Source organism: Ovis aries, chromosome 24 (assembly GCF_016772045.2).
Source record: "Ovis aries strain OAR_USU_Benz2616 breed Rambouillet chromosome 24, ARS-UI_Ramb_v3.0, whole genome shotgun sequence".
Lineage (NCBI taxonomy): Eukaryota > Metazoa > Chordata > Mammalia > Artiodactyla > Bovidae > Ovis > Ovis aries.
The window spans coordinates 36445091-36457902 of record NC_056077.1 but is presented as its reverse complement, the minus strand read 5'-3'; the positions used below and the strand labels follow the sequence as shown (position 1 = coordinate 36457902).

Here is a 12812-nt window from a genome sequence, read left to right as displayed (position 1 = left end):
GATTCTAGTTCCCTGACCAAGGATTGAGCCCAGGCCCTGACAGTGAAAGTGCTGAGTCCTAACTACTGGACTGCCAATAAATTCTCAATCCTTTTATTTTTAATACCTGCTTCCAATGCAGTTTGCACTCCATTGTAGTAAATAAGTAAAGGCTTCCCCGGTGGCTCAGAGGTAAAGCCTCTGCCTGCAGTGCAGGAGCTACGGGAGAGACAGGTTCAATCCCTGAGTCAGGAAGATTTCCCTGGAGAAGGGCATGGCAACCCACTCCAGTATTCTTGCCTTAAGAATCCCATGGGCAGAGGAGCCTGATGGGCTACAGTCCATGGGGTCGCAAAGAGTTGGACACGACTAAAGCAACTTAGCACGCACACGTAGTAAATAAAAAGATACACATGGAATGCTCGCTTTGGCAGCACATGTACTAAAACTGGGGCAATACAGAGAAGATTAGCTATGGCCCCTGCACAAGGATGAAACGCAAATTCGTGAAGTGTTCCATATTTTTAGTCAGAAAGAAAAACACCAATATAGTATATTAACGCATATATATGGAATTTAGAAAGATGGTAACAATGACCCTATATGCGAGACAGCAAAAGAGACACAGACGTAAAGAACAGTCTTTTGGACTCTGTGGGAGAAGGCGAGGGTGGGATGATTTGAAAGAACAGCACTGAAACATGTGTATTATCATATGCGAACCAGATCGCCAGTCTAGGTTTGATGCATGAGACAGGGTGCTCAGGGCCGGTGCACTGGGATGACCCTGAGGGATGGGATGGGGAGGGAGGTGGGAGAGGGGTTCAGGATGGGGAACACATGTACACCCATGGCTGATTCATGCCAATATATGGCAAAAACCACTACAATATTGTAAAGTAATTGGCTTCTGATTAAAATACATAAATTTTTAAAAAAGACTTCAGTGGAGGAAGCAACTGCAGATGTGGTGGAAACAGGAAGAGAACTAGAATTAGGAGTGGAGCCTGAAGATGATACAATTTTCATGGATGAGCAGAGAAAGTGGTTTCTTGAGATGGAAACTACTCCTCGTGCAGATACTTTGGAGATTGTTGAAATGACAACAAATGACTTAGAATATTACATAAACCCAATTGATAAAGCAGCGGCAGGGTGAGCAGATTGACTCCACTTTGGAAGAGGTTCTCTAAGTAAAATGCTATTAGAGTTGCATGCTGCGGGGAAATCATGTGTAGAAGGAAGAGTCAATCAATGTGGCAAAATTCATCACTGTCTTGTTTTAAGAATTTGCAATAGCCACCCCAGTCTTCCACAATCACCCTGATCAGTCAGCAGCCATCAACAATGAGGCAAGATCCTCCATCAGCAAAAAGGTTGTGACTCGCTGAGATAATGGTTAGCATTTTTAGCAGTGAAGTATTTTTAAAGTATATACATTGCTTTTTAGAAAGATGCTATTGCACACTAATAGACTACAGTACAGTGTAAACGTAACTTATATATGCGGCTCAGCTGGTAAAGAATCCGCCTGTAATGCGGGAGACCTGGGTTTGATCCCTGGGTTGGGAAGATGCCCTGGAGAAGGGAAAGGCTACCCACTCCAGTATTCTGGCCTGAGAAATCCATGGACTACAGTCCATGGGGTCACAAAGAGTTGGACACGACTGAGCAACTTTCACTTTCACTTTTAACTTATATATGCACTGGGAAACCAAAAACTTCATCTGACTCACTTTACTGTAATATCCGCTTGGTTTTGGTGGTCCAAAACCAAACCCACAGTATCTGCGTGGTTCGCCTGTACCTGTGAGTGAAACTGCTGAGTCATATGGTAATTCTATATTTACCTTTTTGGGGAACTGTCAAACTGTTTTCCACAGTGGCTGCTGCGTTTTACATACCCGTCAGCAATGTACTAAGGTTCCAAATTCTCCATATCCTCACTGGCATTTAGTTTTCCTTTTTTGGAAAAATTATAGCCATCCTAGTAGGTGCAAAGTGATTTTTATTTGCATTTCCTAATGGCTAAGGATACTCAGTATCTTTTCATTTGCTTATTGTCTGTTTGTATATCTTCTTTGGAGAAATGTCTCACCAAGTCCTTTGCCCATCTTTTTAATGGCTGTTGCTGTTGTTCAGTCACTGAGTCCTGTCCAACCCTTTGTTACCCCATGGACCGCAGCACACCAGGCTTCCCCCTCCTTCACTATCTCCCAGAGGCTGTTCAAACTCATGTCCATTGAGTCAGTGATGCTATCTAGCCATCTCATCTTCTGCTGCCCTTTTTTCCTTTTGCCTTCAATCATTCCCAGTATCAGGGTCTTTTCCAATGAGTTGGCTCTTCACATCAGATGGTGAAAGTATTGGAGCTTCAGCTTCAGCATCGGTTCTTCCAATGAATATTCAGGGATGACTTCCTTTAGGATTGACTGGTTTGATCTCCTTGCAGTCCAAGGGACTCTCAAGAGTCTTCTCCACCACCACAATTCAAACATATCAGTTTTTTGGCACTTAGCCTTCTTTATGGTCCAACTCTCACATCTGTACATAACCACCAGAAAAACCATAGCTTTGATTATACGGACCTTTGTTGCAAAGTGATGTCTCTGCTTTTCAATATGCTGTCTAGGTTTGTCATAGCTTTCTTTCCAAGGAAATTTTAATTTCAGTTTCATGGCTGCAGCCACCGACTGCTGTAATTTTGCAGCCCAAGAAAATAAAATCTATTTGCCATGAAGTAATGGGACTGGATGCCATGATCTTCGTTTTTTGAATGTTGAGTTTTATGCCAGCTTTTTCACTCTCCTCTTTCACCTTTATCAAGAGGCTCTTTAGCTCCTCTTCACTTTCTGCCATTAGAGTGGTATCATCTGCATATCTGAAGTTGTTGATATTTCTCCCAGCAATCCTGATTCCAGCTTGTGATTCAATCAGCCAAGTATTTCACATGATGTGTTCTGCATATAAGTTAAATAAGTAAGGTGACAATATACAGCCTTGTCGTACTCCTTTCCCAATTTTGAACCTGTGTTGTTCCACATCCAGTTCTGTTGCTTCCTGACCCACATAAAGGTTTTTCAGGAGACCAGTAAGGTGTCTGGTATTCCTAAGAATTTTCCACAGTTTGTTGTGATCCACACAGTCAAAGACTTTAGCATAGTCAGTGAAGCTGATGTTTTTCTTGAATTCCCTTGCTTTCTCTATGATCCAGTGAATGTTGGCAATCTCTGGTTCCTCTGTCTTTTCTAAATCCAGCTTGTACATCTGAAAGTTCTCAGTTCATATACCGCTGAAGCCTACATTGAAGGATTTTGAGCATTACCTTGCTAGTATGTGAAATGAGCACAATAGTATGGTAGTTTGAACATTCTTTGGCACTGCTCTTCTTTGGGATTGGAATGAAAACTGATATTTTCCAGTCCTGTGGCCACTGCTGAGTTTTCCAAATTTGCTGATATATTTGAGTGCAGCACTTTAACAGCATCATCTTTTAGGATTTGAAATAGCTCAGCTGAAATTTCATCACCTCCAGTAGCTGTGTTTACAGTGCATGCATGCGTGCTAAGTCACTTCAGTCGTGTCTGACTCTTTGTGACCCTATGGACCTCTATCCTAGGGATTCTCCAGGCAAGAATACTGGAGTGGGTTGCTGTGCCCTCCTCCAGGGGATCTTCCCAACCTGAGGATTGAACCCAACCAGGATGTAAGCGTCTCTTACATCTCCTGCGTTAATATGCAGATTCTTTACCACTAGTGCCACCCAGAGTAATGCTTCCTAATCCCCCTTGACTTCACACTCCAGGATATCTGGCTGTAGGTGAGGGACCACAACATGGTGGTTATCTGGGTCATCAAGATCTTTTTTGTACAGTTGTCCTGTGCATTCTTGCCACCTCTTCTTAATCTCTTCTGCTTCAGTTAGGTCCTTAGCATTTCTGTTCTTTAGCATTCTCATTCTTGCATGAAATGTTTCCTTAGTATCTCCAATTTTCTTCAAGAGATCTCTAATCTTTCCCATTGTATTGTTTTCCTTTATTTCTTTGCGTTGTTCACTTAAGAAGGCCTTCTTATGTCTCCTTGCTATCCTCTGGAACTCTGCATTCAGTTGGGTATATCCTTTCTTTTCTCCCTTGTTTTCCATTTCTCTTCTTTTCTCAGCTATTTTTAAAGCCTTCTTAGACAACCACTTTGTCTTCCTACATTTCTTTTTTTGGTGGGATGGTTTTAGTCACTGCCTCCTGTACAATGTTATGAACCTTTGTCAATAGTAAAGCACTGTGTCCACCAGATCTAATCCTGTGAATCGATTTATCACCTTCACTGTATAATCATAAGTAATTTGATTTAGGCCATACCTGAATGGCCTAGCCATTTTTCCTACTTTCTTTCATTTAAGCCTGAATTTTGCAATAAGGAGCTCATGATCTGAACCACGGTCAGGTCTTGTTTTTGCTGGCTGTATAGAATTTCTCCATCTTCAGCTGCAAAGAATATAATCAATCTGATTTCAGGATCGCCCATCTGGCGATATCCATGTGTAGAGTCAGATCTTTTTGCCTTTTCATACCGCTCATGGGGTTCTCGCACCAAGAATACCAGAGTGGCTTGCCATTCTCTCCTCCAGTGGACATGTTTTGTCAGAACACTCCACAGTGACCTGCCCATCTTGGGTGGCCCTGCAGGGCATGACTGATAGTTTCATTTAGTTATACAAGCCCCTGCACCACGACAAAGCTGTGATCCATGAAGGGGTTTTAATTGGGTGGTTTTTCTTTTTGGTATTGAGCCTAATGCCTTTGCAAACTGACCTTCAATTAAATCTAACATCTTATTTTTAGTCTTTATGTTAACCCCACTTCCAGAGGTACCTGCCGCCACCAGTTCCTGAGTTTGTGCCATAGCTTGCTGGGCTTCTGTTTGTTCGTGGGGTTTTTCCCCCATCTTTTTTCCCACTGTATTTCATTTTCAGTAGTTGGTATTGGTATGGCTTCAAGTTCATAGTCTTTTCTTCTGTAGCGTCTAGTCCACTGTTTATCCCATTCACTATACTTGTCACCTCAGATATTTTATTTATCATTTCTGGAACTTAGATTTAGGCCTTTTTATATCCTCTTTATCTTCTCTTATGCTTGTGCTTAAGCTTCTTCAACAGCTTAAGCTTCTTCAACTAGATATATATATATTTTTAATAGCTATTTCAATGTCCTTGTTTGCTAATTCTACCATCTGGGTCATTTCTGAGTCTGTTTCTATTGCTTGGTTTTCTTGCCTCACTATGAGTTGTTTTCCTGCTTCTTTGAATCTCTGTTTGCTTTTGGCTGTACCACGTGGCTTACAGGATCCTAGTTCCCCAACCAAGGGTCGAAACTGTGCCCTTGGCAGTGAAAACGTGGAGTCCTAACCTCTAGACCACCAGGGAATTCCTATCTGATTCTTGTCTCATTAGATGCCAGACATTGTGAATTTTACATCTGGCTGCTGAATTTCTTTGTATTCCTTTAAATATATTTGGCTTCTCTGTTGGGATGCAGCTAACCTATTTGGAAATAGTTTTGTAATTTTTTTTCAAGGTTTGCTTTTAAGTTTTGTCAGTGGGGACCAAAGCAGCCTTTAGTCTAGACTATAGTATCATTTAGCAAATAGTCTTCGGAGTATTCTCCAATGCCTTGTGTATGATGAGGTTTTCCATTCTGGCTATTAGGAATGTGAACTATTCCTAGACTTGGGAGATCGTCGGAGAATGTTTCACCTGTTCCTTTCTGATGGTTCATTATACAGCCTTGAGGAGATTCTTCATTCACATGTGATGATAAGTACTTAGCCAAAGACTCAAGAGAAACCCTCTGAAGATTTCAAGAGCTCTTTCTCTGTCTCCGTGGTGCAGCATTCCTTCCAATATTTTGCCCTGTAAACTCAAGCCCTCTTCATCTAAACTCTGTCTCCTCAACTCAGGGAACCCAGTGGCCTGTGCATCAGGTCTCCCTCATTGAACTACAGCCTGGGAACTCCATCCAGACAGCAAATTGGGCAGCAATAGGGCTGAACACATTCTTTTCCCTTTTGTCAGGTATTATCGTTCTGTGCTACCTATTGTTCAATATCTGAAAACAATTGTTTTATATACTTTGCCTTTTTTCCAAAAAATCTGGCTATGCTGTGCAGCTTTCGGGATCTTTGTTCCCTGACCAGGGATTGAACCTGGGCCCTCAGCAGTGAAAGTGTGCAGCCCTAACCACTTGGCCACCAGGGAATTCCCCTTTGCCCATTTTTTAAGTCATTTAAAGTGGGAGGGTGAAAGCAGACCCTGTTATTCCATCATGGGCAGAGCTGATGTCTGCCTTGCTTGTCTCATCACACCAAACAACTTTATTTCTTGTTTTTAAAAATAGTTTATTTACCTTTGGCAGCACTGGGTCTTCACTGCTGTGTGCAGGCTTCCTCCAGTTGCGGGAGTGCCAGCTCCTCTTCTTTGTGGTTTGCAGGCTTCTCAGTGTGGTGGGTCCTCTTGCTGCTGTGCGTGGGCTCTAGAGAGCAGGGGCTTCAGTAGTTGCGGTGCATGGGTTTAGTTGCTTGTGGCATGTGGAATCGGCTCAGACTGGGGATTGAAACCACGTTGCCTGCATTGTAAGGCGGATTCTTAACCACTGGACCACCAGGGAAGTCCACACCAGACAACTTTAAAGGCCACAGGTCGTGATATGATTTGATTGTCTTAGGATCATGGGTCTTTCCACCCACCAATCAGTTGTGGCCAGCGACTCTGAGCACAAAATTCTACTGCTAGAGTGGACTGCCTACTCAGTGGGGGCCATGGGAAGACAGGCTGATTTCCTTAGAAGAATCCGTGAGCCCAGACGGGCTCGAGGCCAACTGGCATAAAGCAAATCTGCTTAGGAGTCCTTCTTTAACTCGTTTACTGGTTAGCCTGAAAACAACTCTGTTCGAGTGAGGAGAAGACAAGAAAGGAAGTTTTGAAACTAGCGCAGACTGCAGAGCAAACTGCCCTCATGGCCTTGCCAGCCGTGGTGCTGGAGGCGTCTAGGCCACTGAATGTCAGCATGGCCGACAGAGCATCACAGTGGGGACCCCAGGGGGGTTGAAGCAAAACCACATTTCAGCAGACAGCTACTTATTTATTTATTTTTGGCAGCTCTGGGTCTTCATTGCTTCATGCAGGCTTTCTCTAGTTTTGGGAGCAGGGGCTACTCTTGCTATAACTATTCTCCTTTCAGGAAACATGTTCTGTCTTGCTCCTGAAGTCCCATGGAAATAACTGGAATAGAAAGTTACCATGAAACTCAAGCTGAGCATTGTTTAATCCATCTTGCTCCAAAATGGGGCAACCCAGAGCTTCCCATTACTAAGTAGACTCCAGATTCCGAAGGCCTGTGTAAGTTACCCAAGCTTTGTTTACGTCTTTATACCCTCCTCCCCTCCCCTGTCACATATGCTGCCATTTGCCCCATTTGGGAAGGAGTCCCCTATGATGAGCTAAACAAGGGTAAAAAGATTCTAGCCACATTTACAGATGGTTCCGTGAGGCATGCTGGTACTGTCCAGAAGTGAATTGGTTCACCATTATTATATTAAAACCCATAGAAACTTCCATTTTGAAGACGGTAGCATAAAAAGAGTATTTCCTCTCTATCTTTTTGCAGTCATCCAAAAGCAATGGGGATAGGGAGGGAGGTGGGAGGGGGGTTCAGGATGGGGAACACATGTACACCTGTGGTGGATTCATGTCAATGTATGGCAAAACTACTACAATACTGTAAAGTAATTAGCCTCCAATTAAAATAAATAAATTTATATTAAAAATAAATAAAATTCTAAAAAAAAAGCAATGGGGAAAATAAACAAAAATACAAATTCCAGTTTCAGCAAAACAATGAACTAGCTCAAGCTTCAAATCACAATTCAAATAGAATTGGCTGCCAAAAGTAGTGAAGTTCTAGTGGAGGTGTGCATGGAAGAAAGGGTAGCCAGGCCATGGCTTTTGCAGATCTTAAAAAGAGCAAAGACATTACGTTTCTCAAGGGTGAGGGGAATACATGACACACAAAAGCCCTGCAGGATCTGTCTCAGGTGTTTGAGATGGGGGAACTGAGGAGACAGAGGCTCAGAGAGGTGCTACCTGGACCCAGTTTAACTCAGAGAAACAGAAGAGTTGGAGTGGATGACAATCAGACTGGCAAGTCCTGGCAGGGGGCTGCCTTTCTCTCTCTGAGACAGAAAAGTAAAGGAGGGACTTTACAGGACTTCCCCGGCAGCCCAGTGGTTAAGACTCCATGCTTCTACTGCAGGGGGCCTGGGCTCCATCCCTGGTCAGGGAACTAAGATCCCACATGCCAAGTGGGTGGTGCAGCCAAAAAACAGAGAGAGACTTCACATTATGAAAAACTCTACAAGTACGTAAACAAGGAGTTGGATGAACTCAACAGCATAATTAATTAGGTAGGTCTGATATTATCAGACACACCTGAGTTTCAGGTACCCAGAGAAAATTCACAAAATACTAGGCTACAAAGAAAGCCTCATTAGTTAAAAAGAAATAGAACTGATACACATACATCATTCTCTGGTCATTGTGTAATACCACTAAACATTAATACTAAAACTAAGAAGAAAAAAATGTCCCTGTCACCTGAATACTTTTGTATTGTTCTCTTTTAAAAAAACTTGTTTTTTTGCAGGCCAAAGGCAAAGGGAACATGAACTGGATAGTGAAGAAGGGAGGTGATTCGTACCAGCTACAGATTTGTAGTAGAAAATGTCTGAGCTGCTACATATATGTCTTTAAAAGAAACTCTTCAGTCAATAAGAAGTACAAATCAAAACCAGAATATTTAGAAAATAATAACAAAAACTACAACATTTCAGAATCTATGAGATACAGCTAAAAAAAAGTGCTTAAAAAAAAATATTTGGCCTCAGCTGTGGGATCTTAGTTCCTGGACCAAGGATAGAACTCTGGCCTCCAAAGTGAAAGCACCAATGCCTAACCATTGGACCATCAGAGAATTACTTAAAACAGTGCTTTTGTGAAAATATTTTGGTCTTAGTTAACAAAAAATTAAAATAAAGTAAGTGTCCGGGCTTCCCCTTACTCAGCTGGTAAAGAATCCACCTGCAATGCAGGAGACCCCAGTTCAATTCCTGGGTCAGGAAGATCCCCTGGAGATGGGATAGGCTACCTACTCCAGTATTCATGGGCTTCCCTGGTGGCTCAGACAGTAAAGAATCACCTGCAATGCAGGAGACCTAGGTTCAATCCCTAGGTTCAGAAAATCCCCTGGTGGAGGGCATGGCAACCCACTCCAGTATTCTTGCCTGAAAAGTCACCGCGGACAGAAGAGCCTGGCGGGCTATAGTCTGTGGGGTTGCAAAGAGTCAAACACAACTGAGCACACAGCAGTAAGCATCCAAGTCAAGAAATTAAGATCTTTAAGACATTAACTGGTATATGGGTCACCGTGGAACCATCCCCTCTTCATCGCCTGCTGAAATGTGTGCCCCTTCCTCACTCTGCAGCCAGCAGTAAGCAAGCCCCACCTCACATTTTACCTGTGGCCCGCCTGCCAGCTCCCAGCCCTTCCTAAGGGACATCAAGGGACACAGGTAATATTTTGTGAAGATCCTTTTTAAAGCTTTCCATGCCTTGCCTTACCCTAAGTTAATTACAACTCCAATTGGCAAAGGAGAAGCACCACCAGAACCCAGGCCGATGGTCACAGCCAGGGCAACTACAGCTTTGTTAAAGAGTTTCTTCTGACATTTTTCTTCTTACAGGAGAAAAGATATCCACTATTATGTAACTAGTTCTAGAAGTTCGAACAACTAAATTACACAAGAGAAAGTAATTAGAGATATTTTAAAATCAAAAGAAGTGAAAACCATCATTTTTGGAATATAATGTGATCCTTATTTGGAGAAACGAAGAAAATAACTGAGAAAAAAAAGTATTATAAACAATAAGTGAAATCATTAGGAGGCTGGATACAGTCCTGAGGCCTGAAGAGAGCCCCAGGCTTCCTGGGAAACTTTCAGGAATCTAGTTGGCGGGTCAACTTTCATCAGGCCTTCTGTCACTGAAGGTGTGGTCATTTAAATATTCTGAAGAAACACTTATTCTGTATTTAGGTTTTCTTTCCCTGCAGGTCATGCCTCTATTTCACCAACCCTAGAGTTACTGACTTTGTGTAACACAGGGTGGTCCAGACAAAACTGTCTCCAACCAAGCAACTCATTCCTCAGTGAGAGAAATGACAGCTGGCCAGCCAGGGCCATGATCACATTTCCCATCCACGAGAAGCAGCTGGTCGTATCGAACAATGAAACTGTGTTCTGAAAACAGATCTAGCAGTACCCAGGAGACTGCACCTGTGAGGCTGGGACACTTTCTTGTAGAAAATGATATGTGATCTCACACAGTGACTGAAATCCAGTGTCAATTATCGCTCAGCCAATATCAGAGGTTCAGAAACCACAGGTTGGGGTGGGAGGTGGAGGGTGGCAGCTCTCACTATTACTTTGCTATCTGAAAACATTCACTTTACATCCCCCAAATCATTCATGTTCTGTGAACGTTATTGTCCAAGGGTGTGAGGTATTTTCGCCAGGGAACCCAGTGAGGGTTCTACCTGGCCATTTGGGACTCCTCCCCCGACTAGGGCAATGGCAAAAGCCGGTGTTCCTGTGCTAGCTGTGCTCTGATTATAAAGGGGAAATAGGGGTTGTTACTCCCCAATAGGGTTTGGGAGGGGCAGAGGTGGTTGCCTCCTTGCACCACCACACCCTGTGGCACAAATTAACAGTAAAAGATCACAATCCATATTAACATTCTAATTTTCCTCCCCCATGACTGTCGTGTACATCGGGGTTTGTGGTAGCTAAGTCTACCAATTTGTTCAAAGTTTCAGGACAGTAAGAAACAACCCTTGGCTAATAAGAAATCCAGGAGGAACAGGTAGCATTTGGAAGCTGTGAACTCGAGAAGGAATGTTTAAAGTGGTCTGAGATGTTATAACTGCATATCTGGATGTGACTTGGTGTTGCGTTTTATTTTTTAGGGCTGTTAATGTGCATTTGCAAAGAGCCAGACACGACAGTGACTAAGCACACATCCGGTATGCATTTGCAGCTGTGAGAACTGGAGAGGTGAAATCAAGTATCCACGGGGTCCCCAGAGCTTAGTTCTGTGCCCTCTTCTTTATCTACATGCTGTGCCTAAGTAACCTCCTCCAGTCTCATGGCTTTAAATAGCTCCTGTATGCTGAGGACTCCTAAACCTATATTTCCAGTTCCGGCCTCACTTGCAAATCTAAACTCCTGTCTACCTGTATCCACCTGTCTACTTGTTTAACTACTTGGAGGTCTCACAAGTATCGCAAATAAACACATCCAAAGCAAAACTACTGATTTCTGGCTATCAACATCTCCTAACCTTTACTTGCTACAGTCTCCTTTTTTTTCCACCAATAAATGGCACCATAAGCCACCCAGTTGCTCAAAACAAAAATCTAGAGCTGCCCTGTCCAATATGGTAGCCACTAACCACACGTGACTATTTCAATTTAAGTCAACTTAAAATAAAAACTTCAGGTGACTTCTCTGGTAGTCCAGTGGCTAAGATTCTGCATTCCCAATGCATGGGGCCCACGTTTGATTCCTGGTCAGGCAACTAGATCCCACATGCCACAGTTGAGAGTTTGCATGCCGAAAAAAAGAAAAAAAAGATCCTGTATGCTGCAACTAAGACCCAGCTCAGCCAAATAAAGAAATAAATATTTAAAAAATAAAAATTTCAGATTTTCAGCTTTCCTAGTCACATTTCAAATGGTGAATGGCCACATCAGTCAGATACAGAGCACTTTCATCATCACAGAGAGTAATACAGGACAGTGCCTCTCTAGAGATGCTGCCATTGATGCCTCTTTCCTTTCCTCCCACATACAATCCACTAGCAAATTCTATGGATTTGACCTCCCAAAGCATTCCCTCTATCAATTCATTACTCTCCAACCCACTCCTACAACCCTGGTCTGTGGCCCCCTTCACTTGGACTGCTGAACTCACCTCTTAATTGCCCTAGTTCCAATCATTCCCACTGTAACCATTTCCCCTAGAAAAGACAGAATGATTGTTTTTTTAAAAGTGAACAGCAGATCATGTCTTGCCCCTCCTACAATCCTTCCAATGGCTTCCGTGGCAGAAACCATGGTTTTATCCTAATGTCCTTTCTCCCCTACCACTTCGATAATAGAATCTGTGAAGTTTACAAGTGGATATAGAAGCCCAAAATAAAGAATATATTTTCCAGAGCCCCTCTGTGCACTTAGATGTGGACACAGGACTGAGTTCTGACCAGGGAGAGACAAATAGGTTGTGTGTATGTCCTTTAAAAAGCAGCCTCTTCTTGCTGCTGTAATAGGAATGACGGCTGAAGCTGGAATAAACCACGAGGTGAACTTGGGAGGGGAGGCAATGGCACTGTGAAGAAACAAGATACAAGGTGTATGGGTCTCTGACACAGTGGAGCAACCCACCAGCTCTGGAACGCCTACCTACACTTTTACATGAGAGAGAAACAAATTTCATCTTGTTTAAGCTCTGATTATTTGAGGTACTGGAGAAGGAAATGGCAACCCCCTCCAGCATTCTTGCCTGGAGAATTCCATGGATGCAAGAGCCTGGTGGGCTACGGTCTGTAGGGTCGCAAAGAGTTGGGCACAACTAACACACACACACACACAATTTGAGGTATTCTGTCATAGTGGGACCTAATTCTAACTAATACAGCTTCCCATCATACTTAGAATAAAATCCCAAAT

The 12812-nt window shown here is 43.0% G+C and overlaps 1 non-coding gene across 1 annotated transcript; it reads left to right on the top strand.

Moving 5' to 3' along the window:
* The first annotated feature begins 397 nt into the window (after nucleotides 1–397).
* Nucleotides 398–505, top strand: LOC114110691 (U6 spliceosomal RNA). The gene has a single exon (XR_003586934.1). It is a non-coding gene; the product is annotated as a U6 spliceosomal RNA (small nuclear RNA).
* The last annotated feature ends 12307 nt before the right edge of the window (nucleotides 506–12812 follow it).